Source organism: Cupressus sempervirens, chromosome 6 (assembly GCF_028749045.1).
Source record: "Cupressus sempervirens isolate cs-2001-9-10 chromosome 6, ASM2874904v1, whole genome shotgun sequence".
In the NCBI taxonomy this organism is placed as follows: Eukaryota; Viridiplantae; Streptophyta; class Pinopsida; order Cupressales; family Cupressaceae; genus Cupressus; species Cupressus sempervirens.
The window spans coordinates 133,285,422-133,310,990 of record NC_143123.1 but is presented as its reverse complement, the minus strand read 5'-3'; positions in this window follow the sequence as shown (position 1 = coordinate 133,310,990).

Sequence of the window (25,569 nt, the reverse complement as noted above, 5' to 3'; positions counted from 1 at the left end):
GATTATGGACATAAAGAAGTAGATTATAATAAACCTAAGTAGAATGTTTAGGAATGATAACCTTGTAGGTAATGAAAGAGGAAGATCACAAAGAAGATCTAATGATGGAGAGAGTTTTAATGATGAAAAGAAATAGTTTTTTTTTTGCAAGTGTAACAATCCTAGACATATTGCAAGGAACTATAGAGCACCTAAAAGTCAAAATGGAACCAATCAAAGAAGAAATGAACATGTATGTCAGCTATGAAACAACTTTGGATACACAACAAAATTTTGTAGAATGGATAGAAGGAACTTCAATAGGAACCCTAATTATAGAAGGAATAAAAAAAAAATGGTAGAAGAAATGATAATGGAAGTAACAATAGTTAGAAGGAATAAACCAAAGAGCATGTTGATGAATCCAAGGAAGCATTTGTGAAAAATACTAATCCAGAGAGCTCTCATACATTTTTGGAGGAGCGGTATTTTGATGCACCTGATGGGAAATTGAGGTCAGAAATTGTTTGTGACTGATCCTATCTGAATTAAGAATTTTTAGAAGAGGTAGAGCATTACTTAATCAGAAATAATGATAGATTATGAATTAGAAGTTGCACAATCAGTATGAGGTAAATGACATAGAGGGGAAGCTATGGTAGAGTGCACAAGAGTTTTGATGATTGCAAGAAGTTGTACAGAAGAAATTAATTTTATGGGTAATTGGTGATAGCTTTTGAAGATGAAGCAAATGTGCATTTAATATGGAGTTAAAATTGAAATGATTTAAGGATTGTAAATAAGATATTCAATACCATTTGATCATGTGATGAGTTTAGAGAAAATTAGAGAGTGATTTGATAACGAATCCAAGTGTGAAGTTAAGAGTTTGAGTTCAAAGTTGGAGAAGCCCTAAATCATGATGTTAAAGGTATTTTATGAATCTTTAAGTTGGAATTATTTATATCATAGTTAGAAGTATGGCAAGCCATTTAGCATGTGATTTAAATGAGAGACCTAGATATAAATCCAAGAAGCACCCATTTTGTTTCTCTCATAGATGATCTATTAGGAGAATTTTCTCAAATCTTGCCAAATCTACTTCACATAGAAGATGTTACAAGTTAACATAATCAGATTTCCACAATCCATTAGTATGTGAGCAATGTTTCTGGATTAGATTGTGTGAGTTTTTTTAGCATCAACGTTTCGGACCATACTACATTCCATATTCTGATGTTCTCTTGTCCTGATGATGGATCATGTAGTATGATCCGAAACGTTGATGCTAAAAAAACTCACACAATCTAATCTAGAAACATTGCTCACATGTTACAAGTTACATTCATTATAAATTTAAGAGTGTAGGAGATGAAGATATTCACAAGGATTTAGAAGTTATGTGTAATGGAGACCTAACCCTAAAATTTGAGTACGCATACCTGATTGAGTTGAATCTAATTAAGTATATATGTTCTACATGGAATTCGATAATCATGAGCAAACTAGAATTATCCTAAGTCAATTTATTGAAGAATTTTTTTGGATAGATGATGTGTCTATTGTAATTTTCAATGGCTTAATCCATAAAGTCACAGGTTTAAGCAATGAAGGTTGTAATATAGTTAATCATGGGAATGTGAGAAAGACAATTAAGACAAACTTGTAGACTAAGTTTGATGGAAGGAATATGAAAGTTGATATGATCCAAGAAAAAGGAGTCAAAGTGTTGAGAAAAATCATAGGATATAAACTAAATCATAGTTCTAGAGTAAACTCTTCACCAAAAAGATTTATGCATGCAAACGTATGTAATGGCAGTTAAGAAAAAGAAAGTAAATATGTGTGAGACTATTAGAGTGTAGTTGTTGGATAATATTGTGAAGCTAAAGAAGTCTAAGAGTGTATTTTATATATTAAAATATATGTTAACACACTTATTTTCCTATGCAACCAAGTTTTTCCTTGGTATGACAAACTAGGATAGTAATGAATGTTCAATGAAGATGAGAATGTCAAAGACAATGAAATTGATAGAATGATGAAAATATTCCAATTTGAAATGAAGCTGAGATACATAATCCCTCCTTCTATGGTGGAGAAATATAAATATGAGATATGTTTCATGGTAGAAACTAATACTACATGTATAAAGGAAGTAGAACCTAGGGTAAAGTTTATTAAGCCTGTGGGATATGAAATGAGTGAAGAACTCATTGAAGGATATGTGCATATTATTCTACAGTTACAAAGGGACACTAAATGTACTAGATGGGGTACCTATGAGGAAAAGATAAGAGAAGTTCATTTTGAACTTCATAGTAAAGAGATTAAAAAGAATGTTGAGAAGAAAATAGAATCCATTCTTAAGGAACTTAGAATGATAAGAGAAGAATTAATGAGATCAAAGGTATATCCATGGAGATGAAAGCCAATGGGAAATCTAGGGCATTGGTAGTTACACCTATTTCCATTGCAACACCATCTATGGATGTGATAGTAGCATATTCTACTTAATAGATACCTACTACACTATATACAGTAGTTGTGTAAGTTCAACTAGTTAGGGTAAAACATGGTTAGAAAAAAAGGAAACAAGAAGATGATATAATAGTTGTGTAGAGGAAATTAGAGAGATTGGTGAAGGTTAAGCAAGAACCAACACCGACCTCTAAGAAAAAGGTCAATAAGACCACCAATGGAACTAGAAATAGGAGAAAAACATTGAAAATTAGTGAGCCTGAGGAGTCCAAGGAAGAAAATGAAGAGAAGCTAGTTGAATAGGTAGTTAGAGAAGGAAGGACACCAACTGGTAAGAAATCTTGTAAACATAAGGTAGAAAATTTGAATATGCAGATTATAGATAAAGATAATTTTGTTCAATTAAATAACTATTATAGTTTGTTTAGAAACATGGATAGGAGATAATTATAAAATGCTATTGTAAGGAACATGATTCTAAGGAATAAGAGATTTGATAGCATCCAAAATAAGATACCCAAAGATTTGTAAAATAGATTGCTTAACACGAAGAGAAAAGTAGTTGAAGAAGACACTAGATTAAGAGAGAATATGATTAATAAATTTTTTGAAGTAAATACAAAGAAAGACATGGTCATAATTTTGAAAGGTATTAAACTAGTGGTAAGGAATAAAAGAAGATAAATTCTTCTTATGGGAGGAAACTATGAAGAAATTAGGAAGGAAGTTGAAGAATCCATAGTAATATATATGACTTCCATGCCTAAAGTCACCATAGAGAGTTCACAATATTCCATTTTATGTGGGGGCCTACAACTCTTTCTAATGATGAATAAAAATTTGAAGAGACATAGAAAACCTATTCACCTCCTGACATAGTTATTGGTACTAAACCCATGCAAATGGATAGTATGCATATAAAGTTGTTGCCAAAGAGAATCTATTTATAACTTATGGAACTAACAAAGTTGAGAATATCATGACCTACACAAGATCAGATGAAGATGATCATGAAGAAGAAAACAAAAATGCAGAGAAGAGAAAGATAGAGGAAGAAAAAATAAAGAAAGAAGTAGAAAGAAATAAAGCAGAGAGAAAGAAATAAGAAGAGAGAAAGGAAGAAGATGAAAGAAGAAAAAAGAAAGAAGAATCAAGAGTTGAAAATAAAAAGATCCACTATTGAACTCAATAAAGTTGTTCATATCTCTAGCCATATGGTGTAAACAACCACTATCTATGATCTAATTAGATTTCTTCATTTTTTCTTGTGACACTAGGGATCTTTCTTCTCTAACTTCTTCTTTTTTAGTACTTTCTTCCTTAATATCAAAAAATCATATTTCATCACTTTCATCATCACTTTTCTTGAAGAATATTTCCACACTAGCTTCCAAATATTCATCATTTGAATAAAGAGATTCTCTAGGCTTCCTAGGTTTGAAATTCCTTCTATAATTCTTTACTCTCTTAGGGAACTTGAAGCATAATGACCATATTCATTACAAGTCAAACATTTAAAGATTTTCCTACTGTTAAGTTCTCTTCTCACAAGTAGGGTAATTCCTTCTTCAATCATTTTTTCTTCTTCTAATTTTCTTTTGATTTTATAAGCATAATCTCAATTAATACTTACACTTCTTACCAATGTAGATTGTACACTTAATGTGATAAAAGAAGTCTCCATTCTAGGTAGATCTCCACTTTGTCTCAAACTAATCTCATTTGATTCCAATCTTTAAAGATGAGTCTCTCCTATGAAATTCTCTATGCAAGGTGTACGTGATATATTTGTTTATTCATGAGACTTTAATACATAGTGTAGATTTAAAATAACAATGAATTAAACTAAGCCCAAGAAATCATTGTCAAAATGTAAACTCTATGAATGCCCCATGTTTCCCTAACTACAACCACTAAGAATACTCTTAGACCAGCATCTCAATCACAATTCTAGAATGGGAATATGCTTAAAATGTAGATATTTAGGAGGGTAAAAGCACAAACCTGTGTCACCTTTTGTGATATCTCGTACTGTTTCGGCCGGAACACTTTTGATCGTAACGGTTTCGGCCATAACGGATCCGGTCGTACACACGTGGCAATTTTGTGTGCCTACATGGTGTGTACCGTTTCGGCCGAAAGGGTTACGGCGGAAACCCCGACACAGAATAAAACTCGATGCAAACCTCTAGTAGCTATCATTGTTACTATTGCGGTTTCTGAATGTTTGGAGAGCGGGTTAAGGGTTTCGGCCGTAATTGGTTGGTGGTTTTTCCCTCCCTATTTTTTAATAGTTTTTAAACGTATTTTTTGATTAGTAGATGTTAATCATACTTAAAATAGTTTTTTTTTACGTATTTTGTGAGTGGAATGCTTTAAATTATTTATTTTTTAATATGTTTAAATTATTTTAATTATTTTAGATTATTTAAGAATGGTATTTAAATTAATTTTTTAGCAAAAATGTAGTTAAACATGAGATAAAAATGTAGAAAAACATTACTTAAAAGTGTAGAAAAATATTAGGAAAAACATTAGGGTAAAATATAGAAAAACATTAGTTAAAAGTGTAGAGAAAAATTAGGTTAAAATATAAAAAAACATTAGGTTAAAATATAAAAAAATATTAGGTTAAAATATACAAAAATATACCTTCTAACATAACCTTATATTAACTACAATCATAACCCATACCACATTCTAACCATAACATAGGCCCTCTACTAACCGAATGAACCACACTTAGATATTGATGATGTTCATTTTAACAACTAGTTATTGTTAGGTAATAATGATTCTTACATTACCAAATGACACATAATGACCTCATGATACATTTCTAGGTATTTTTATCCATATATATGTTAAGGGGACCTAGGGACTCCTACTAGGTCATCGTCTGTTATAGGTTGTAATAGGTATTCATATGTTTACTAGCACATAATAGGTATTGTCAGGTAATAATGAGTCTTACATTACCAAACAACACATTACTTGATCACTTATGTCAACTGTGTTTTTCAATACGTTATCCATACATGTGTATCTTAAAGGGACATAGGAGTCGTAATAGGTCATACTATTTTTTATAGGTTAGATAATAAATCTTAATATGTATTATTAGGATATAATAGGTCTTATTAGGTAATGATGATTCTTACATTACCATATGACACATAACGACCTCATGATACATTTTTAGGTATTTTTATCCATATATATGTTAAGGGGACCTAGGGACTCCTACTAGGTCATTACGTCTGTTATAGGTTGTAATAGGTATTCATATGTTTACTAGCACATAATAGGTATTGTCAAGTAATAATGAGTCTTACATTACCAAACAACACATTACTTGATCACTTATGTCAACTGCGTTTTTCAGTACGTTATCCATACATGTGTGTCTTAAGGGGACATAGGAGTCGTAATAGGTCATACTATTTTTTATAGGTTAGATAATAAATCTTAATATGTATTATTAGGATATAATAGGTCTTATTAGGTAATGATGATTCTTACATTACCATATGACACATAACGACCTCATGATACATTTTTAGGTATTTTTATCCATATATATGTTAAGGGGACCTAGGGACTCCTACTAGGTCATTACGTCTATTATAGGTTGTAATAGGTACATTCATATGTTTACTAGCACATAATAGGTATTGTCAGGTAATAATAAGTCTTACATTACCAAACAACACATTACTTGATCACTTATGTCAACTGCATTTTTCAATACCTTATCCATACATGTGTGTCTTAAGGGAACATAGGAGTCGTAATAGGTCATACTATTTTTTATAGGTTCTAATAAATCTTAATATGTATTATTAGGATATAATAGGTCTTATTAGGTAATGATGATTCTTACATTACCAAATGACACATAACGACCTAATGATACATTTTTAGGTATTTTTATCCATATATATGTTAAGGGGACCTAGGGATTCCTACTAGGTCATTACATCTGTTATAGGTTGTAATAGGTATTCATATTTTTACTAGCACATAATAGGTATTGTCAGGTAATAATGAGTCTTACATTATCAAACAACACATTACTTGATCACTTATGTCAACTATGTTTTTCAATACGTTATCCATACATGTGTGTCTTAAGGGGACATAGGAGTCGTAATAGATCATACTATTTTTTATAGGTTCTAATAAATCTTAATATGTATTATTAGGATATAATAGGTCTTATTAGGTAATGATGATTCTTACATTACCATATGACACATAATGACCTCATGATACATTTCTAGGTATTTTTATCCATATATATGTTAAGGGGACCTAGGGACTCCTACTAGGTCATTACATCTGTTATAGGTTGTAATAGGTATTCATATGTTTAAACTAGCACATAATAGACTGACCTTACTATCAACCTTAATAAAACTATATCCCATTTACTTTATTAACATTCTTAACTCTAATTAAAACTAGTAAATTAAGTCATGAGTTCTAAATTGTAAATTAACATTTTCTAACTAAACTCATTTACTTATCTAGTAACAAATTTTCTATCCCTATTTCCTAACTCTCATCTACACTCCCCATAATCATCAAAGCATTTACATCAAAATTTAGATTTTAGTCAAGAATTATATTTTTTTATTACATGTATGTACATGTGTGCACTTAGTTATCATTTAATCAAGAAATTTTATTTTATTTTTATTGCATATACATGTACATGTATGAATATTTATTTTTCACATTTGCATGAGCACATTACAATGTACATTAGATATGGTCTCTAAGATAATTTGTTTTAAAATACATATGTATGTTACATGATTGTTCATTTAGCACTATACATTTAATGTTGTGTATTTATATGTACATGTGTTTCAAATTAAATTTAACTTTTAATTATTTTAATTTAAATAGACTTGTATGTTTATATTTGTATATATATGCATGTGCAGATCTCTAGATATGTATCACTTAGATTGTAGCTTCACATTCATATTCTCATATTTATTTTCATATATACACTATGGCATTTGGTTCTGGGGATCGTGCTCCTGCATCCTCAGGGGATGCCAGTGTTCATGGTGGGGGTCAAAGTGCTGAGTCTGGTACAACACGTAGAGAGACCTCCACCCATGATAGACAACAGTTATTTAGAGATACAGTGGCGAGATTATCTCGTGCTATGCAGGTTTTGGATAGCTCGCTTTCCTATTCTACCACCCTCCCTAATAGGGAGAAGGTTATAGCGATGCGAGAGGAGTTATTTCGTATGATTCAGACAGTTGAATCATACAACCCTTTTGATGATATGAGCATTGAGACATTTTATTCTTCTTTATCTCACAGTGTCACTGGCACTGTGAAGTACACATAGATTGATACTGAGGTTTCCACCGGCATGGTGAAAACCATGTTTCCATCTTATGCACATAGTCGCAGAGTTAGAGGCTACTCTACGATGAAGTGTACTGATCCACTCATTGCACCATTGATGTATCCTCATTGGTTGGTTACTCATCATATATGGCCACAGAAGGATGAGTTCCCCCTATATTTTTGCAAACAATTGTTTGCAAAATTTCATTTACACTATGATGTTGACTACACAAATTATCCATGGCATGTTGGGAAGGGTCAAGGGAGACTTTCTAATAGATTTAGACCCACGGACACTCCTGCGCCCGTTAACAAATGGGCAATGGTGGGTCCAAACCTTTTGGTTATGTCGAGAGGTCCACAGATGGCTACTGCAGGTGAGAGTGTTCCTGATGACACAATTAGGACACAGATTTTTTCGAGCATCACCACCATCACCACACAGTTACATGATATTTCTTCTAATCGATGTAGTCGATATATGCTATGGTCTCGAGGTACCACTCCCACAGCTGCATCATCTAGCACACCTGTTGATGATGATTATGGAGTTGTAGACATACCTTCTCCTGTAGACATTTCTGCAGTCTTAGAGGTGGATGCATTACATCATTTGGCATCATATTTAGCATATGATCTTTTAGATTCATATCGAGCATTATCTACACTCTCAGGGATTCCACTTCGTGACATGAGCTCTTAGATTAGACATATTTTGTCACGTACAACAGTCCCAGAGGATTCACAGAGGCAGGAGGACATTCCTGCACCTTCTACTACTCCTACTGCTACACAGGCCCAGGCTATAGCACTAGCCCCAGCTACTCAGGACCCTACAACACCCCCCCCTACTCAGGATCTCAGTGGCACCATACAGCCTGGTCTATTTACTTCCATGCTTTCAAATTAGGGCCGCACTATTGACTTCGATGCTGATACTATTTTTTCATTACATGACTCAGATATCAGTCAGATCGGCAGAGCATTACATAATGCTATGGTAAATATCTCTATATGTTTGGATTTATTTTTATTATAGTAAATAATATTTCTATATGTTTAAATTAATTTATATGTGTGTGTTTGTGTATGTGTTATAGGGTTTGACTAATAGTATGTTACGTTTTGTTGATCTGCAGACAGTGCTGACAAATCCTACACGTCATGAGTCCCAGGTATGTTACAATTTATATATATATTTGATTTATATACATGTAGATCTTGATATAATTTGTCTGTACACATAATTAAATGGCTCACTTGTTATCATTTGACACAGGGTTCAGATGCAGCTGATAGACCCTTTTGGGGACAAGGCCCAGGATCAGGAGGGGGGATGTAGCTAATTAGATCATATGTGGCCTTTTATTTTACTACACACATGTTATTTCTAGATACATATTTATATAGATAGTTTGATGTTTTATATGTTATTTCCATATGCATACATTTTATATCTAGACACTTTGATGTCTTATATGTTATTTTCAGATACATGGTTTATATGGACACTTTGATGTTTTATATGTTATTTCTAGATACGTGTTTATATCATGGACACTAAATGATGTTTTATATGTTATTTTGAGATACATGCTTATATGGAGATTTTGATGTTTTATATATGTTATTTCTAGACATTTGATCTACATGATCTATTTTTATACATTTAATATGGGTACATTATATTCTCCAGATATATGCACATGTATGTTATTGATCTTTTAATGTAGACGTCTATTTTATTGATCTTTTGATGTCTTCATCTTTTATGTAACTTATGTATGTGTTATGCACATGTTTCTATATGTTATTCATATTTTCAATATTCAAGTTTACATGTATACATATCTATAGTTATTCATCTTAATGCCTTAATCTAAGTGTAATTAACTATATAATTTTAATGGTCAATGTACATAACAATATAACATATATTTAATGACATGTCTTAATTAACTGTATAATTAACTATATTTAGTCTAATTATATTTAATGTAGATCATGTATTAACTATATTTAATGACATGCCTTAATTAACTATAATTAACTATATTAAATCTAATTATATTTAATGTCTTAATAATTAAGTCTATTTAATGACTTAATTAACTCTATTTAATGACATGCCTTAATTAACTATAATTAACTATAACTAACTATATTTAATCCTATTAACTATATTTAATCTAATTATATTTAATATCTTACTAATTAACTCTATTTAATGACTTAATTAGTTACTCTATTTAATGACATGTCTTAATTAACTATAATTAACTATATTTAACTTAATTAACTATAACTAACTATATTTAATCTAATTATATTTAATGTCTTAATAATTAACTCTATTTAATGACTTAATTAACTTTATTTAATGAGATGCCTTAATTAACTATATTTAATGACATACATTCTTAATTAACTATAATTAACAACATTTAATTAATAAAATATAATGTACATGTAATTATATGTAACATAGTTCATATAACATATACATGTAATCTTAACGTAACGATTATATACAAACATAAATAATGTATCATATAAGAACATATAAAGATTATATGTACATACAAATACATACAAATACTAAAAAGGTTGTCTTAAGGGGAGGTCCTAAGAGACCTGGTCTTAAATGAGATATCCATGTCGAATTTAAATAAAAATAACAATACATGTCTAATTTTGCATATGCAAGATAAATGATCCAATGTAGAAAAATTTATATAAAACAAATATCCTATCAATATTAAATATGAAAGTATAAGAGCTATACATGCATAACTCAACTAGAGCTCCACAATAGTACATAGGTAAACTAGAGCTCCACAAACAATGTCTTGTTAGGATCCTCTCTACTTTTTATTATCTCTAGAAGTTTTTCATGTTCTTCAATAGGCAATTTCCACTTTTGATTTCCATGACATCCTTTTCTTTGTACTGCTTCAAATTGTAATTTGGTTGCTATAACATGGTTGCTATAGTGTAAAACCTTTTCTCCAGGCTTGTATTCAATAAATTCAATACCACTACCAATTACCCTTGTTTGTTGATAATATGTTCCTTCAATAACAACTGATCCAATTGGATATGACTGTTCATCAGCATCTATAGTTCCTTCTAGCAACTTGTGTTTTGCTTTTCTGCATCTTAAAAGATAATAGTCCACATTTTCTGCATTATCTGGTAAGGCTTGAACTGCAAAAATATCTCTTGCATGTATATAAAAAGAGAAATATAAATTAATTTAAAAAAATATATACATGTATATTAATTTATATATATGTATATATGCACACAAACCTGCCACAACTAAATCAGAAATGCACTCATAATCAGCTGAATATACAGGATCATGAATGTCAATGTCAATGTCAACATCTTCAAAAGGAGGCTTTCTAACTATCTCCTTCAAATCCCAATGTGAAACATATCCATTCTCAATATTTTCACATGCACTCACTACATTTTCCTTAATGCAATCATCACAAAAACATGTTTTCTCTCGTACTTTAAGTATTGGAGGTTTATGGTTTCCTGTAGTCATCACTTGATGTAAACTTCTAATTCCAGGAATCATTTGACAATTGTAAGGATTAGATCGATCTATATCTGTTACAAATACAAAAACTAATTGTCATATTTCAAAATAAATATTTAATTAAAAACTCAACTTGATTTGAAAAAGACATTAAAAATAAATATAACTTAGTTCACCTTTCACCTCCCAAAAGTAATGCTTATTGTATTTAGTATCTCGAGTAGCAAAATGAACTTTGCACCATTCAACAATTTGATTTGTGCTCTCTATCCTATTCCCTGTATGTACATAAAATATGCATGTATATATAAAATTTAAAATATATGCTATTAGAGTATTAAACATGTACATTTAAAAAATGCATATATTTACCTGCAAGCTCATTTTGTCGAAGTGCACGTTTTATACATGCTCCTGCTCCATCATGCTCCCCTTTTCCGTGTCCACTTTCAAAGAAATTCCATAAAAACTTAACATTGGTTCTAGCATGTTGCATTGCTAACCAATTAAATGCTTTTGCAGATTTGAATTGTCCTGTGAACGTAAAACATGATAAGTATCTACAATTATCCAAGTAGATATATTAAATAGAAATAGACATGTCCAAATAAATACAAGTTAAAATAAAGTTAAATAAATGTGTAATTATTTCGTGTATACTAACCTGCACATCCATCAGACCAAATCCAGTGCTCTGAAACATTTATTCCACTATTTCTGAGATCTTCAGAGAACATTGCAAAACAATGAGCCACATAACTCCTGTCATGAACTTTATCATTGCTAATATAGAAATGAACCTCTTTGATGATGATACATTCATTTTCATCCAATCTTTCTATCTGATCCACCTCAAATTGTGCATGTCTATAGGTCACTTGCACAAATATTGCAACTTGTTCAGAATGATAATATTGGCTTTGGAGCTCTGTATGAGGTGCAAATGTATAATTCTCAGAAAAATCTACAATTGAAAGTATACAACCAGGTGGAAAATAATTTTTGGAATCACGAAACTATTTAGCTTACCATCGTGCACCATGACAATGTTGGATATGTGGATATATCAATGGACGGAACTTGGCCATGAACTCATCATAATGCAATTCACTCTCCTTCAATACAATTTTTTTGGATTCATCCCCTCTATTATTTTGGTATGTCTCATATTCATATCTCATCCATGAAACTGGTGTGGATTCATTAATATTATCAACTTGCATAATTTGAGAAAATTTGTGTAAATCTGCACAAACTTCACACTGATTTTTGATGCATTGCACTTTGAATTCATCTAAATCTTCTAATTTATCACATAATATGGACCTCACAAATTATTTTGTACTACTAGGGATGACCAAATTAGGATCAAGTATTGCCATAACTTTTTAAAAGGATTGCAAGTGTAGACCAAATTCAACATGATTTCTACAACAACAAGTTTCTTGCATCTTATTTATGCGTACAAAGGAAGGACGTAAACTCTCAAACATTCTTTGACATATTTTGACATTTGAAAATTCTTGTTTGAATGCTTCAAAAAGTTCACTTTGAGTTATATCTATAAAATGTTTTGGATGTTCAATTTTGGCCCCTGTTTCTTGATCTTTAATTTGTATAGTATCATGCCTGTTGGAAGAAACACAAGAATGTGTGGTCCAAAATTCAATAACTTGTCTTTTTACTTCTTTAGAAATCCTGTCTTTTTGAGGAACTCTACAAATAGTCACCCAGTTATTCTCAATGTTATCATCTAGCATATTTCTCCTCTTGATCTATCTCTGGACAGTTCTTCTAGATATATGTAGTACATCAGAAATTGCACGTACCTATTTTCTATGTGTCAATTTTCTACTAGATATAGTAGTCATCAATGCTCTACGTGCATTACTCAAATCACCTGCTCGAGTTGTGTTGTCAATTTTGTTATAAGCATTTTGCAAATTTTCAACTATTGTTTTATTAATATTATGAGCATGGCTTTTCCTGTTATCAACACCCAACAACTCTAAGACAGGTCTCATATCTCTTCTCCTAAATAACATGACAAATAATTGTGCCTGTCCAAATATACTTTTATCCTTGAAATATTCATCCCACATGTTCTGACAATGCTTTTTGATAGTGTTATCATTTATCATATCTTTAGATGGAATTTGGTTAAAAAGTAGTTCTTCATCCAAATCCATCAAATTTTTTATGCTTTCTAATTTGTCTCTATCAATAGAACTGCCAATTTCTTCCTCTTCATTACTTTCATTTTCTTCATGAATCTCATCATGTTCAGGAATTTCAGTAGGTTGGTTTTGAGCATGTTTTGTATGGCCTTTCATTTTGTCATCTCTTTTTCTATCATATTTCCTTGATCTTTTCCTTTTACTACCCATTGAATAATTCAACCTATAGAAAAAAAATAAAAAAATTAGATTTCACTAAATATTAGCTAATGGTTCAATATATAATACATAAAAATAAAAATAATTAGAAGAGAAAAAAAGTACCTTCAAATTATTCGATCCTTTGCAATATTGATTAAATCCACAAAATAGTTGTTGAAAATTGCTTCAAAATTAATTGTTTTTTGCAAATCTTCTTTCAATTTTCGTTGTCCCTGTATATTTAATTATTTAAAAAAGAGAAAACAATATTTTTTTATATCAAAAAGTCACACTAACTGCTAGTAGTTTCTCAAGCCGACTAGGGGTTTCGGCCGTAACCGTTTCGGCCGAAACTGTTATGGCCAAAACAGTTCTGGCCGTAACTGTCTATGTGGCTGCCAAACAAGCAAAAATTAGAACTTCTGTAAACATCTCACTTTGAAGGCCAATTTGACCTACTAAATTGAAGTATTTTTTAAAACTAAAAATATACTTTAGTAGTTCTCAGAGTCACGATTATGATTGTATAATTTTTTTAAAGTTTTGATTATGAATAATATGTTATAATTTAAAAATATTACAAGTAGGTATCTTAAGATTCAGGAAGATGTCTATTCAAAAGTAAGAAAAAAATAGTAAATCATGTTAAATTTTTTTTATTTTTTAATGGTGCACTAGAAGAGAGAGTCTTCTTCAAGAATATGTAATTTTTAAAAAAAATTATGTAGATTTGATGGAAAATGTTTGATGGGAGAAAAAAACTATCTATTTCTGATAACTTTGACTTTGACCAGTTATAACTTCAAAAATATTAGCTGAATTTCAATTTTTCTTTTTTGGTGCACTAGGTATACATGTTAACTCTAACATATTCCAAAATCAAACTAAAATATGAAGATTTTCATATATTTGTTTGACGGGAAAAAAACTCTATATTTTTAGTATTTTTAAAAAATTAAAAAATACACTTTAAAAATTCAAAAATAAATAAAATTTTCACTCAATTTTTTTAAAAAAAATTATAGACATAAACTTCATCCAATTTTACACATTTCATTAGTTTACATCATCTTCAAATTCTAAGCACTAATGCCACTTTTATTTCGTTAAAGTTGAAGACTTTAAATTCTGATATCACTTCTCCTTTATAAAAGGTGACACAGGTTTGTGCTTTTACCCAGGAATGAATGCAAGATCTATGACAAAATGTAGATTATATTTGGGTAAAAACTCTAGAATTTTATTAAATGGATATGCCATGAGCTAAAAATGTGCTAAAATGATACTAAATGACATGAAAAGAAAGCTTTAAATGTTATCAAAGTAACATGAACTTGCTATAATGACAATGCTAAAAAATGATAACTCAAAATTTGCCTATAGTGCAGATGCACAAAACCTTAGGTCCCTTAGCTCTTGAATTTCCCTCCTATTTATAGGATTTCAGAAGGGGCTGGGGTAAGAATCATAATTTTACCTTTTGATTGGAGTGTGGAGGTGAAACTTGAAAATATCTCATAAGGGACTAGGAGGAAGAGTCCAATGGACTTAGTTTTGAGGATAAATGAGGATACTTTTAATTCTTTTAAATCTAAAAGGTGGATTTTTGCTTTAGTGAGGATAAATGACTTTATTGATTTAATAAATGTCTTTTTTATTTTCAAACTTTTGTCTTTTTCCTTTTTCCTATTTGAATTTGATTTTATGATTTTGAATTTTTTTCCTTCTCTTTTTAAAGTCAATTTGGGTCTTATTGATTTGATTAATTATGACTTGATGTAATCCTTGATTTAAAAGTTTGTTGTGTTCATCTAATTTAATCCTTAATTTGCATCGATTGATCAAAATTGAATAGTTTAGGTCTTTGCCAATTTTTGGGTGTCTACAAATGCCCCTCTTTGAGTTAATATGTAAAGCATATCAGTTCAAAGACTATCCCAATTTTTTAATTTTAGGTCAAATTCTAATGATTAAATGTCTAATCAATGATGTTTTGTTGTTTCAAGGTTGATATGATGTCTCATTGTTGATGAATTGATGTATGATCATCAATGATTTGATTTTTGATTCAATGTTGTGTTGGAAATATAAAGGAGTAATTGAGAGGGGAAAGGTGAATCAGTTACTACAAAAATAAATCCTAGATCCCTTAGATGTGAGTACAAAATGAACTTTGAAAACTTAAATGCTAATGCTCGGCATACACATAGTTAATGTTGTAACTTAGTAGATACTGAATGTACTTGGTAATGAATTAGCTTTGCAGATCTTAAGATGTTATTAGTGACTATCATTATTTTAACTTAATTGCAAGCATAAAATAAATAGCATGAACACATTTGACACCAAGATTTAATGTGGAAACCCAATTTGGGAAAAATCACCAACTGCAACTAGTTACTATTTTCACTCTTTTGAAGTAAGCCCTATTAGGAGCCAACCCTATTAAAGGTTACAAAACACAATGTTAGGTGTGACCCTATTAAAGTATTTAATCACCCTATTAGGAGTGGCCTTGTTAGAGGTCTTTAGACAATTCAACAGAAGTGCACCTTGTTAGCGGATTTACAAATAGTTGTTAAGCCAACTCTATTAAGAGATTTAGATCACTACTATAATGGTTAGAGAGTAACAATGAGATGACCTAATTTAGATGCAACTTAATTGCTAATTACAAATCTCAGTTCTAGATTGTACTTGATCCTTCCTAATCAAATGTATTCTTTCATCTCCTTAAGCACATCCTTCTTCTCTTCAGATATGCTTCCTCAAAGAAATTCTCAAATATTCATTATCATTCTCCAAATTTTTTTGACACACATTATCCCACAACTTGACCTTATACTTATATCCTTCCTATTATCAAGCCAGCTAGAGTAGAACTTAGAATAGTTAACATTCATCATCTTAGTCAGCTAGAACTAATAGATAAATCAATTAATCTTGATATGCCAAAATAAGAAAGTTCGTTATTAGCTGACCCAACTTTGTAGACACTAGCTCAAAAACAATTTCCCTATGTTGACCAAGTAAAGTTTGATTAAAACTACAAACTAGAAAACTCCTTTGGTAACTAGGTGAACTCAGTTAGCATTGATTCCATCAACATTTTTTTCATTAACTGATGAGCTCGGTTAACACTTATCTTCTGCAAACTCTCCTTCAATGCCCAAGTGAACTTGGTAGACACTATCTTCTAAATAGGAATGTTCGATAGACACAAAAACTATCTTCACTATCTGAGTGAGCTTGGAAAGCACTGACTGATAATGATATGGCATTCCTATAACATCAAAGACAACACACAATTAATCAATTGTATCCAAAAATCTCCCTCTTTGGCATTGATGGAAACACAAAATGTCATAACACAATGAAATTTTGGAACAAGAATAAAATAAGGAACATATCCTTAGTTTCAGTGAGAGAACTCCCTCTGTCAGAAAATTTTTGTTTGCAACAATCTTTTCCTAAGTACATTTTCCCTCTTTGATATCTCTTCCTAAAACTCCTCCCTCTTTCTAATAACAAATATTTTATGAGATATGAAAGTAAATTTCTCCCTCTTTGACAACACATGCCAAAGATAATAATTTTGATAGTAGCAATGTACCTTAAGTACCGATTCATTTGCAATATGCCCTTGTCAATATTGTATCAACTGATTGATCTTCAACTTTCTCTAGTTAATGGATCACTAAACTTTATTTAGTGAGCTTCAGATAAGGGAATGAACTCTAGCTTAATTCTTAGATACAAAAAACCATCCTTAGGTAATGGCTTAGTGAATATGTTTGCAATTTTCTCTTTTGTATTTACATATTCTAATCTAACTTCTTTCTCCTACACCAATTCTCTTAAGAAGTGATATTTTATAGCATTGTGCTTTCTTTTGGTATGCATCACTGGGTTCTTTGATATATTGATTGCACTAGTGTTATCACAATATATGACTACTACATCTTTGATCTCTACCTTCATTCCTTCCAACAATTGTTTGAACCAAACAATTTTAGAACAATTGACTATTGCTGCCACATATTTAGCCTTTGTTATGGATTGAGAGATACAATTTTGTTTCTTACTTTTCCAAGGCACTAGTCTTTTACCAAGAAACAATGCTCCACCACTAGTGCTTTTTCTATCATCAAGACTTCCTGCCTAATCAGTATCAATAAACACCTTTACGTCCAGATTGCCTCCAAGTTTGTACCATAGGCCATAGTCTTTAGTACCTTTCAAATATCTCGTGATTCTCTTAATTGCCATCATGTGATTTTCTTTGGGATCTGTTGAAAATCTTGCCACCATACCAACTACTAATGCAATGTCAGGCCTTGTATGTACTACATACTGCAATTTTCCAATCATTGATCTATATGTGGTCTGATCTACTTCTTTAGAATCATCATTCTTGGAAATCTTATGTCTAGTAGCCATAGGGGTTCCAACTAGTCTTGAATCTTCCATTCCAAATTTCTTTAGTATCTCCTTGATGTATTTGGATTGAGTGATATAGGTACCATCTTTCTTATGTTGAATCTATAATTCAACAAAGAATTTTATTTCTCCAAACATAAACATCTCAAATTCCTTGCTTGTTTCTTTTGAAAGTCCTTTGCACAAGTCATCATTTCCTTTGAAAAATGTTTCATCAACAAGTATTTCAATCAACCCAATCTTCTTTTCTGGACTTTCTTTGATACATAGACTACTATTATCATTTGTTCTTTGGAAACCAATATGTATCAAGTAGTTATGTAGTCTTTTATACCAAGCTCTAGGAGCTTACTTGATACCATATAATGCTTTATGTAATTTGCAGACCATGTCTCTTTTGTTAGGATCTACAAAACTTTTTGGTTGTTCAATGTAGACTTCCTCATCAAAAATTTCATTAAAGAATGTAGATTTAACATCCATTTGATGTACTTTAAATCCTTTGCAAGCTACATATGCAAGTAAGGTTCTAACACCTTCTAATCTTGCAATAGGAGCAAAAGTTTCACCATAATCAATACCTTCTTCTTGAGAATAGCTTTTACATACCAATCTTGCTTTGTTTCTAGATACCTTTTCTAGCTTTATTCAGCTTGTTTTTGAACACCCACTTTGTGCCAATTACATTTTTATCCTTGGGTCTAGGAATAAGAGTCCAAGTTTTGTTCTTCTCTATCTGTTCTATCTCTTCATTCATTGCTTCAACCAAACTTTCATTATCCAATTCATCTCTAATATTTCTTGGTTCAAATTCAATAAGTAAACATGTACCTTTTAATTTGCTTCTTGTCATTATTCCATCAAATTTGTCTCCAATGATCTGATTAGGAGCATGATGTCTTCTGACATATTTTTCTAATATAGGTTCCTTGGATTTGTTATGGGTTTCATTGTTTTCATGATGAACTTCAATATCAAGCTTGATTCCCTCTACCTATGACTTGGGTCGTTCAAACTCAATTTAAACTAGCTCACTAGCTTCTGACTGTGACTCAGGTCCTTCAAAGTGTAACTTGGGTTGCACTATTGCAAATCGGTAACTATTAGAGATTTTGGGGACTGAGGAGGTGAATTCTCCTTTCTTTTAGATAGATTTGGTAGAGTATCAAATTCATAGTAAACAAATCTTTTGTAATCCTCTTGCTCCTTTTTTCTTTCTTCTTCACTCTTTTCTGCAAACTCATCAATTCTAACATGTGCACTTTCTATGATTATGTGAATAGACAAATTCAAACATTTGTATGCTTTGCTTCTATAGGAGTATCGTAGAAATATGTCTTCATTGCCTTTGACATCAAATTTTTCTTTTCTAGACTTTTTTAGGATATAACATTTGCTACCAAATATTTTCAAATAACTCACATTAGGTTTGTAGCCATACCATAGTTCATAGTGAGTTTTGTTTGATTCTTTCTTCAACTAAACTCTGTTCAAGGTATGAACTACAATGTTGATAGCTTCCTTCCAGTATTTGATTGTAACATTCTTTTCTATCATTAGTGTCCTTACACAATCCATGATGGATCTATTTCTTCTTATAAATATACCATTTTGTTGAGGTGTATTAGGGGCTGACACATGTCTTTTGAGTCCTATTTCAATGCAAAAATTATTGAATTCATTGGAGATGAATTCACCATCTCAGTCTAATCTTAAACATTTCAATCTTTTTGTAGTTTCTTTTTCTACTCTTCGCAGATACCATTTGAATTTTTCAAAAGCTTCTAATTTTTCTTTTAGATACATCATAGTCATCAATTTCTAGAATAATCAACAACAAAAAGAGTGAAAAAAATTTCTCCACTATAACTCTCTATTCCAATGGGTCCACATAAGTTAGCATGTACAATTTCTAAGATTTACTTTGACTAGTAGTTTTTTTTCTCTTAGAGCTAGTCTTTCCCATCTTACCAATTTGGTAATTCTTGCATAAACCCATATCAAGATTCTTCAAAATAGGACTAGCTCTTACTCTTCTATGTTTTCTTATCTAAACTAGATTATCCAAGTTAACATGACATAGTATTTTGTGCCATAACCAGCTTTCTTCTACTTGAACAATAAAACATGAACATTCACCAAAATCAAGATAAAATAGATTATCTTTTGTTTGCTTGCCTGATCCAACCAAATTTTCTTTATCATCTAGTAGTTTTTCCTTGCCATTCATGAATTCTACCTTGAACTCAATGTTGTCCAACTATGCCACACTCAGTAGATTATACTTTAGTCCTTCAACCCAATAAGCATTGTCACATATAAGTTTATTGGCTAATTAGATACAACCTTTTCCTTTTATGCAACAAGGTTCATTGTTACCAAATCTTACACTTCCTCCATCATAATGTTCAAAATGGTCAAACTTTGTTTTATCTCTAGTCATATGGTTTGAACATCCAGTGTCTATAATCCATGTATCATTTTTGCTAACATGAGTGACATGTGCCATCTTATCTCCTTCATCATCAGACTCATCTTTTATAACAATATATACCATTTCATCTTCATTGTTATTGGAATCTTTAGCCATAAGTTTTAATTAACTTTGTCCTTGTAGTTCTTGTGACTTTTGAATTCCTCCTTTCCTTTGTGCTTGTGGCTTTTCTTCTCATCCTTATTTTCTCTATTTGGACACCTAGCAGCAATATGACCAATTTCTTCACAAGAAAAGTAGATTAGAGGAATTTTACCTTTATACTTCCTCTGCCTTTGGAATATTTCTTTGCAAGCAATGCTTCAACAATTTCAAGATCATTGTCAGAACTTTCTTTAGTTTCTTCCTCACTTCCTAATTGATTGGCTTTTTATTTTTTATATTTTTCCTTAAGTGAGAGTTTGACTTCAAATGAAATCTCAATATTCTTGGAAATATGAACATACTTATTATAGTTGTCTAATTCAAAAGCTGTCAATCTTCCAACTAGAGCATCCAAGGTTGATTTGTTATTTGGATCAAATCTCATTTCTTGAATAGCAGACACTCTAATTGCATATATAGAAAGAAGAGTTCTGAGTACCTTGCTAACAACAATTGTCTCCTAAATGTCTCTTGTTGCTACTTTGATTGCACTTACACTGGCCTTGATTCTTTCCACATATTTTGCAATGTTTTCATCTTCTCTCATTCTCATTTGGTCAAATTTTCCTCTAAGACTTTTTGCTTTGGCTATTCTTACATTTTCATCTCCTCCATATATATCCTTTAGTTTGGTTCACATTTCATGAGCAATTTGATAGCCTTTTACTTCATCAAATTCAGCATAACTAAGAGCAAATGCAATATCAATCATCATGATGTTATGATTCTTCTTTTCAAAATGTCCTCAACTAATAATGTTCTAGTGGGAGTTTTGTATTCAATATCAAGATATTTGCAACCTGAATCACTAATAGTAGCTAGATGTGATCTCATAATTCCTTTCCATGTTGCAAAATTGTCTCTATTAAGCTCTAGAATCTCTCTTTTGTAAGACATCTTGATCTTTAGCTTAGGTCCTTGAAACCTTTTCTGCAAGCACCGAAACAACTCTAATAACAAGTTTTTAAAATATAAAGGAGTAACTAAGAGGGGAGGGGTGAATCAGTTACTAAAAAAATAAATCCTAGGTCTCTTAGATGTCAGTACAATATAAACTTTGAAAACTGAAATGTTGATGCTCAACATACACATAGTTAATGTTGTAACTCAGTAGATACTAAATGTACTCAATAATGAATTAGCTTTGCAGATCTTAAAATGTTATCAATGATTATCATTAGTTTAACTTAATTGCAAGCATAAAAGAATTAGCATGAAGACATTTGACACCAAGATTTAATGTGGAAACCCAATTTGGGAAAAACCACTAATTGTAACTAGTTACTATTTTCATTCTTCTGAAGTGAGCCCTATTAGGAGCCAACCTTGTTAAAGGTTACAAAATACACTATTAGGTGTGACCCTGTTAAAGGATTTATTTACCCTATTAGAAGTGGCCTTGTTAGAGTTCTTTAGAAAATTCAACAGAAATGCCACCTTTATAGAGGATTTATAAATAGGTGCTAAGCCAACTTTGTTAAGAGATTTAGATCACTACTACAATAGTTAGAGTAGCAATGAGATGACTTGATTTAGATGCAACTAAATTGTTGATTATAGATCTCAATTCTAGCTTGTACTTGATCCTTCCTAATCGAATGTATCCTTTTAGCTCCTTAACCACATCCTTCTTCTCTTCAGATTTGCTTCCTTAAAGCAATTCTCAAATCTTCATTATTGTTCTCCTCTTTTTTTTAGACACATTACCCCACAACTTGACCTTATACTTATATCATTCCTATTGTCAAGTAGGCTAGAATACAACTTAGAATAGTTAAAATTCATCATCTTAGTCAGTTAGAACTAATAAATAAATCAATTAATCTTGATATGCCAAAATAAGAAAATCCTTCCTTAGCCAACCCAACTCAGTAGACACTAAATAAAAAATGATTTCCCTATGTTGATCAATTGAAGCTAGGTAAATACTGCAAATTGTAAAACTCCTTTGGTAATTGAGTGAACTCCGTTAGCACTAATTCCATCAACAATTACTTCATTAACAAAGTGAGCTTGGTTAACACTCATCTTTTTGTAGGCTTTCCTTTGATGCCCAAGTGAACTCGATAGACACTGTCTTCTAAACAAGAATGCTCGGTAGACATAGAAAACTGTCTTCACTATCGAAGTGAGCTCAACATGCACTAACTAATAATGATATGATATTTGTGTAACATCAAAGACAACACACAATTAATCAATTATATCCAACATTTTGATGTTTTAAAATCCTACCTTTAGGATAACTTGATTGGATGCCCCATTTTGATTTAATGTTAAAGTTTTGGCAGGGATAGCGCATTTTTTATATTTGAAATTTTTTGATGCCCCAATTTTGATATGGATACACTACCACCTAAAAATGAAATTGGAAAAAAATTGATGTTAAAAAACATATGAATATTCTAATTTTATTTCTAAAAATATTGATGAGAAAAATGATGATACAGTGGGGTAGAATCAATTAGGAAATGTTGATGGATAGAAAAAGTGGCCCCCTCATGATATAGAGTAGTGAAAACTAACATGTCCATCTTAGGATATAAAGTCAGACAAATAACAAGTTCAACACTATGTTTCACCAAGGTGATGGTTAGAATCAATCAGGTGATGTTGGATAGAAAATAGTGCCCCCTAAGGATGTAGATTAGGGAAAACTAATGAGTCCATCTTAGGATACATAGTAGGAAAAATAACAGGTTCAAGATAGAGCCATTAGTCGAATAGCTAGATGTTGAGATTTGACTGATGTAGAATGATCACTCGTGATGAAAAGCTAATGTCATTGTTTGATGTCCAATTTTTTGAGATGGGATGAGTGCCCCCAATGAGTAGGGACGTTCAGATCAAACATAGATATATGATGTAGGTGGTGCGACCTAGGGTTGATTTGTGGAACTTTATGTTCATTTTATTGGCTTCTAATGTATGTCATTTATGATGAGGACCCTTTTATGTTGATGTTGAAGACCTTTTGATGTTGATGATTTAATTTTTTTGATTTATGAGATATTCAAGCTTGTTGATGTTCAGACTTGTGCACTTGTTATATCATGGACTTTATATATCTAATGTGAGAAGTGAAATATGTTTACGGGTAATGAAAATGATAAAATGAATTGAAATGTGATAAATGAAATATGATGAAATGAAAGGATAATGATAAATGGAATGAAATGAAAGAAAAGGATAAATGAAGTGAATAAAAGGTGAAATGTGATGAAATGAAATGGTAAATGAGATGATAGATGAGAGAAATGTATGGAAGCAAATGATTATGTTGGAAATGAAAAGATGTGAAGGGATGGGACTCAACATTTAAGATTAAAAAGTCACAAATGAAACTTGTGAGCCAAGTAAGAATGGCAGAAATAGTGAATGCATAAAATATGATGAATGGTGGAATAGTGACTAGAATTGTTTGAGATTTGAAGGTCACACAATGTAATATGAGGTGAAAATAGGAGAAATTAGTTAGTATAATTGTTTAAGATTCGAAGGCCACCTAATGCAATAGGTGGAATAAATGAGATGTAAGAATAAAGTGTGATGCAAGGTGGTAGTGTTGTAATGAGACAAAGTCCACAATAGTTGAGTGTTAAAAACTTGTTTTAATGTTGATGTTGTTGTCTGATGTTTGATAACCAATCCTGAAATTTGTTGTTGATTTTTTGAATGATCATGTGTAATATTGATTTATGTGCCAACCTTTTATTTTGCAAGGAACTCAAGATGAAAATGTAAACTAAATGAATGCAACTAACTGCCATTTTTTGCAGAGAGATGCTAATTAACTATCATCATAGAGAATTTAATAAAAAGTGGCCTAGTACAACCAATGATAGCTCAACTATGGTGATATGAATATTGCATCACACTAAGAAGTACCATCAAACATAGACAATGTACATGAAAAATATGATAACCACTAAAAATAAAACTTATAGCTGCATTAAATAAAAGTAGGCATGCAAATGGTCACATGTCAGATAAAGAACCTCACCTAAGATATCAGACAAAATTGGTCAAGGTACCCATGGCCTTCAAAACAAGAGAAGGCACTTATAAGTAGAGACCAATGATGTAGAAAATCAAAGGATCGCTAGAGAAAAATAGTGAAAAACCAAAGGCAAATAAAATATCATGGCTTCATCATAGTACCTCTAGTCAAGTACATCATTAAGGTACTAGAAGTTCATAATAGTACAAAAACCATTATTTGCGAACTAGGAGTGCTAATATTTGTGTGCAATAGTGTCAAATTTGTTCAATTCTTCCTAGAAAAAATTGGTGTACTAGTATAAAAACAAAGCCTGGGATGTGTCAGCGATAATTCAATAGTGGGATTGTGTGATTATGGTAGAAGATATGTGTTAGTGTGGATTAGGGTGTTCAAATGTCAAGGTCAAGTGGCAAGTGTACCTAGAACTAGTGTGATGGGATGCAAAGAGTGGACACAAGGAAAGGCCAGCAAAGTATGAGTCATGGCAACTGAAAACCATAAATAAAAAAATACCATGTAGATGAAATGAAGCATAGTGAAGAGTATATTGTGGAGGTCTAACGAAGTGTGTAAGTCAAAACATGTTGGGCTCAATAGATCAGTGATGATAGGAGAGTGATGCTAGCCATGGAAGGTAGGTTAGGTAGGGATGAAGGAGAAAGTGTAGTCAATGGGCCTCTGAGGAACTAGTGTATCAGTCTAAAATTCAAGCGTTTGTTTAGGT